The following is a 6032-nucleotide window of genomic DNA, read 5'->3' on the forward strand; positions in this document are numbered from 1 at the left end:
AGAGGGACAGTGCAGGAAAGGAAGACCCTCTATGAGGTGTATTGATTCAGTGAATGGGGTAATTGGGGTAGATGTGTCAGAGACAGTGAGATTTGATTGGGATAGAGCAGAGTTTAGGGCTGTTGTACATAGGGTTGCTATGGGTCACAGGCAACTCAATGGCACATAACAACAACAACAAATACACACACATAAATGTATATACCCATATACATATAGTACTATGTCATATTTAGTGCAATATGTCATATTTAGTTTCTTGGTTGCTGCTTATATCTGTATGTGTATTATATCTGAGTTACTCAACCACAGCTGAACATTCAGGTTCAGTGGCCAAAGTGAAAAAAAGCACAAAGAGTGGTAGGAAGCTGAGACATCACTTTTAAAATTTCAGATCACACAGACTGTGAGAAAATGTGAGCCAAGGCGAGAATCTTCCACACAGTTTTTATAGTGCTAAAGACAAAGGTGTCCTCTACCACTTTTCTACACTAATCACTCACCTATGACACTATGCACCTGCGCTTAGTCTTACTTACATAATACTTATTTAGCAAAACAGTACTGGGCTTGGTCAAAACATGGTGATGGATTAGCTAAAAACGGCATTTCCCATGCAAGGCAAATTATGCCCAAATCTTTCTGTCGTGTATATGCAGCACATTACAGTATCCCACAGTGTGTGTAACACACACTTATGGAGGGGGAGGAGAGAGAGAAAGAGAAGAGGAGAAGAGAAGAGAGGAGAAGAGAAGAGAGGAGAGGAGAGGAGAAGAGAGGGAGAGAGAGAAAATGAGAGAAAGGTAGAGGGAGAAGAAGAGGAGGAGGGAGAGGGAGAAAGAGAGAGGAGGAGGGAGAGGTGGAAGGAGAAGAGGGAGAGGTGGAGGGAGAAGAGGGAGAGTACAGGGAGAGGGAGAGGAGGAGGGAGAGGGAGAGGAGGAGGGAGAGGGAGAGAGAGAGGAGGAGGTAAAGGGAGAGAGAAAGGAGGGCAGAAAGAGAGAGAGCAGAGGCGGGAAAGGGAAAGGGAGTTAGATAAAATGCTGCTGTAGACCAGTTATTTTCTACTCACATGTTACTTAGCACTGTGTAAAGACTGTTAAGCATATCATAACACCAAATCTCACAAAAGCTCTAGGGGAAAGGTTTTTTTTAATTGGTTCTATTTGACAGGTGAGAACCTTTGAGAGACAGAAAAGCTTCATATTGCCCAAGAACATGCAGATAGTTGGGATAAGTAGGAGACAGAGGGAGTTGGTTTCATTCAAAAGAAACAACGTTTAAGATGAGAAGAACATGGACTGGTGATATCCAATACTTTTTTGACTCTGGCTCCTGGAGATTTTTTGAAAGCAGATTTGAGTGGAAATCTGTAGATCCTAATCTCAGGTTCTGAAGTCCAAGTTGATCTATTGTTTGGCTCCCCAAATGTCACAGCTCTTTGTGGTCACACTCCATTATGCAGGTGAGCATCCATGAAGTAACACTTATCTCTATTGTTTTAGCTTCTAGGAAAGAACTCTCAAAATTTCACATTGTGCCTTTTGTTATCACTAATATTCAAGTGTATTATTACAGAAGTTTAAATAAGATTGCCAATGTGCAAATTTTGTGTCTCTGATAGTCTTCCATTTGTGTTATGTGCTATCAAGTCAAACCCAACTTTTAACTGACTCTACAGTAGATTTTCAGAGGCTGTAAGTTACATGGAAGAAGATTGTTCATTTTCTCCTGGAAATAGCAGTTAGTGGATTTGAACCACCTGCCTTTGGGGTGGCAGTGAAATTCCTTGGGCAGTAGTCCACCATAGTTATAAACTCAGTCATCATTACTGAGATTTAATCTATCAGATATTCTTATTTGGTTTTTAACTTTTGAATACTTTAAAAATGGAAATGATTCCTTTTTCTGCAAGAGGATGTTAACATTAATGCTTTTTAGACAGGAGTGTATTAAATTCATTGCTGCCAAGTTATAACTGGCTCATAGTTAACCTTCCAGTGAGGTTTCAGAGGCTGTAAATCATATGGGGCGGGGGGAGTATCTATCTTTTTTCTTTTTTTCTCAGTCCCAAGTATTTTATTTAAGAACAAAGTGAGGGTTATTTTAGTTAAGATGAAGTGGGGATTAATTATCAAGAGCATCACTGAACTCTACCTATTCTCCAACCAGTTACCCCAAATCTCCTACTCCCTTTCAGACACCCTCCCCCCAGTTTCTTCCTTCCTTAGTGAATGAGGAACTTAGACCAAAAAGCCCTGGTACAAATATCAGGGCTATTTCCAAACTCTCCCCTCTCCTCTGCCACCCATTCCTGGGAAAGTCAGGCATTTCATTCAGTTGGAATGCATGGGAGAGCTCACAGGAGAGACCTGGGGAGGGTGAAAGGCTTTCCCCTCAGGGAAAGGGACCTGGGAACACAGAGCAGTAAAGTGAGGGCCTCCATAGCCTCGGGTACCAAAATGAGGCCCTGGTGCCAGAGGAAAAGGAGAGCCAGCAGGCTCAAAATCCTCTCCTTGGGAGTAGTCACCACCCCGTCGGCCCTTCTGACACCAGTTTCTGAACCACACCTGGACCACTTTCTTCTCAAGACCGAGCTGCTGGGCAATGTGGCTGATCTGCTGCAGGATTGGTTTGGGACACTGCAGGGACAGGCTCTCCAGGCTGCCTTTCACTCGGGTCTCCATGCTTGTCCGCTTTCTCTCTCGGGTCTGCTGCAGGAGGGTCTCTGTTTTCCTTATCTCCTGGAGGTTTTCCTTGCTGTCCTCCTCCACCCACTTCTGTAGCAGGGGCTACAGCTTACACGTGTTCTTGAAACGGATCTGTAGATGGTTGTGTGGCTAAACACCTTCCCAAAGAGAACTCCCAGAGTGAACCTCACAGCAGCTTGAGAATACCCCTGGGGGATCCTCTTTTGCCTTAAGAGTTTGGCAAACTGCTCCGATCTTTCTGCTTAGTTTTGATGGCCTTGTCTTTGATCTCAACCGACTTCTCCTTTTCCACTTTCCCTGAAGGGGGAGCAGAGCTGGGCTCTGGAAAGGCCCCATCAGAGCTGCTCTCCACCTCAGCCCCCACCTCGCTCTCCAGATTGGGAGTCATAGGGCCACCTTGGGGCAGTGGCCCCAAGCCAACCTGAGGTCCACAGTATGCTATGCCGCCATAGAAATCGTTTGGCTGGGGGGCACGCAGGAATGCCCCAGAACTCAGCACCTGGTCCAATTCCTGGCCAACCTGAGACACCGTGGGAGCTCAGCCAGGCTCAGGGGTCAGCCTGGCCCTTCATCTCCACCTCTTGGACTGCAAAGTCGGCAGGAAGGGGTCCTGCCATGGAGAAGGAAGGCACTCCAAGCCAGGGGACTGCAGGACAGAAGGCCATCTTTTTTTCTTAGAGAAGCTCATGAATTCACATTGCCTGCTTTTGGGTTGGCAGTGAAACTCCCTATCTATTAGGCCACCAGATTTCATTAAGTAGCAAGTTGTTTCAGGCATGTGCTTTGCTTGATTCCATATAACTGGTCTTCATTAAAATTAGGTGGTCCCTTTTGGGGGGTCAATTGTTAGTTTTTAAGCTTGCTGAGCTATCTCTACTAAAAAGAGAATGAAAAAGCAAGCAAATGTGCACATACAAGAGAGAACTATGAAAGCTGTTACCATTTTGAAAGAGACAGATGTAATCTAAATAAGCAGATATAGCTCTTGTATAATTCATAGGGGTGGGGGGAAGAAGGCATTTTCATTGTTCATGCTTCAAGAGTTCTCTGACATTGCTTGAAACAGTCAGTGAGAGTTGAAGTTTCTGTTTGGCTCATCAATAAACCTGGGCAACATGAACATTTAAGGCACTTCATTTGTCTAGATGGAACTCTGCAGAAAGTGATACTAGCTTCCTATTGGGAAGACAAGCAAGTTAATTCAGAGATAGAGTAATGGTCTCTGAACCAGCCTCAGTCCTTCAGGAGCAGTTGCTGTTGGACTTCAGTGGCTTTAAAAAAAAAAAAAAAGATTGCAAGGAGGGCTCAGTCCTTGGAGAGAGACATCATGCTTGGGAGGGTGAAGGGACAGTGCAGGAGAGGAAGATCCTGGATGAGATGGATTGACTCAGTGACTGGGGTAATGGGGAGAGGTGTGTCAGAGACTATACAATTGGCACAGGATAGACCAGGGTTTAGGGCTGTTGTATGTAGGATCACCTAGTCGCAAGTCACTCAACAGCACATAACAACAACATTTTATATTGGTTTGTGTACAGTTTGTATCCATTGTTTCACACTGTGGTAAATACTATACAACTTCAGAGAGGCTGGGGAACATTATGCCTAGTGAACTAATGCAGTCTCTTAAGGACAAAAGCTGCATAAGACCATTATTATAAAAATAGAAAAGTAACTATTAAAACATGTGTGGAAACGCAAGCGGGTCGGAGGGCTGGGAGCTGAGGGGTGAGGATAGGGGTGAAACCACAGAGTTGCACAGTTCAGTGGGTGGACGGAGAAAAGCTGAAGCATTGGGCGAAAGACAGGGTAATGATGGGCAAAGTCCAATGGTGACTGTTTTCAGTGGTCTTTCTAATTTAACACAGCCCCATTCTAAAGGCTTTCCTATCTCTTCTTGCATTTTCTGTGATTTTGCCAAAGCAGTTTCCCCATCTGATGATAGCACAGAAAGGACCCTTGAACCATTTAGCCCCAAATCCTTAATTTGGAGAGGGGGAAAAATGGGAGAAGGCTCAAAGAAATTCAGTAGTTTGTCTAGCTACTTCTTTAAGTCTTTCGGTTGGGTTCTTGTCCAACAGAATTTCATGACACTTCGCAGAACTATTTTTATTTAAATTCTTCTACTGGGGATAGCAAATGTAGATTCTCCCTTTTGCCTTTGCCTGGCTTATTTGTGAATCCTGCTAGGGTGACAACAATGATGATGTGTGGCTATCACTTTTGTACCTGATTGTGTGTTAGACAATTTGCTAAGTGCATGAGGTATCAGCTTGCTTCCTCCAACAACCCTGTAAGGTAATGGTATTATTGGTGGTTTATCATTTTAAAGATGAGGCTAAAATAATGCCATTAGTAAGGGAAATATCTTATGCCAGTTTCTCTGTTCTGAAGCCCATAAACTTGATCACTCTTCTAGTCTGCTTCACATTTTTCATAACTTTATTTTCTTCAGCTCTTTGTTGAGTCTTTTTAATTTGTTTCTTTTGTTCTATCTTTTACACCTATTTATTTTATCTTTTGGTTGAACTGAACTTGGTTCTTTTTTCCTTCAGTGTCAACTTTTATATAAAGTGAATGAATACAATTTTGCCCCTATTATTCTAGTAAACTTAACTCTCACAAAATTGTTAAATGGAAAAAACAACCACATGAGTAATTTAAAAAACATACCATCTTTTCAACTACAGGAATAACCTTTCCATCTAATTTGTAAAATATCTTGAATGATTTTGTGTCTCATAAATGTTGGAAGAGAATTGCGTAGGAATTGATTTATAGTGTTGGATGTAGAATTAGTATTCAATAAGCATAATTATAAACTTTGAAAATCTCTAGTAAAACACTTGAGAATATTGTTATCTTTTAAATTCAGAGCAAGAGTTTCACTTGATGTTTTAAATAAGTCCAACTACATTTTAATCAGTTTTAAGATACTTAACCTCTTACATAATTTTTACATAAATTAGAAAAAAGTATCTCTAAGTATGGTCATTTAGAAAGGATAGTAGACTCAAATATTTAATATTTTTCTCATAGAAATTTTTTCAGTCTTGAAGGATAGTAACCACATCTGGAAAAAGATTTGATTTATCTCTACTGTGACTATAGATTGTATATTGATAAGTAGGCAGATAACCTAACAAAGTGCACTTCAGATTTTGTTTTGAAGGAGAACTAACTAGATCCACAACAAGATTAATGGACAGTATAGCTACATTTATGAGCTTCAGTATGCCTTTGAGCTGTGGTGCTGGACAAGAGTATTGAGAATACCATGGACTGCTAGGAAAACAAACAGATTTGTCCTGGAAAGGGTTAAAC

At 41.8% G+C, this 6032-nt stretch overlaps 1 protein-coding gene and 1 pseudogene across 1 annotated transcript in view; one reads left to right on the forward strand and one right to left on the reverse strand.

Annotated features, from left to right (window-relative positions):
• Positions 1–6032, forward strand: part of LOC102843550 (cardiomyopathy-associated protein 5-like) — a 148979-nt gene that overhangs the window by 89035 nt on the left and 53912 nt on the right. The gene's annotated exons all lie outside the window — the stretch shown is intronic.
• On the reverse strand, positions 2334–3651 carry LOC102868539 (annotated as a pseudogene).

The sequence above is a fragment of the Elephantulus edwardii genome, unplaced genomic scaffold (assembly GCF_000299155.1).
Source record: "Elephantulus edwardii isolate Elephantulus edwardi_28Jun2011 unplaced genomic scaffold, EleEdw1.0 scaffold00082, whole genome shotgun sequence".
NCBI lineage: Eukaryota > Metazoa > Chordata > Mammalia > Macroscelidea > Macroscelididae > Elephantulus > Elephantulus edwardii.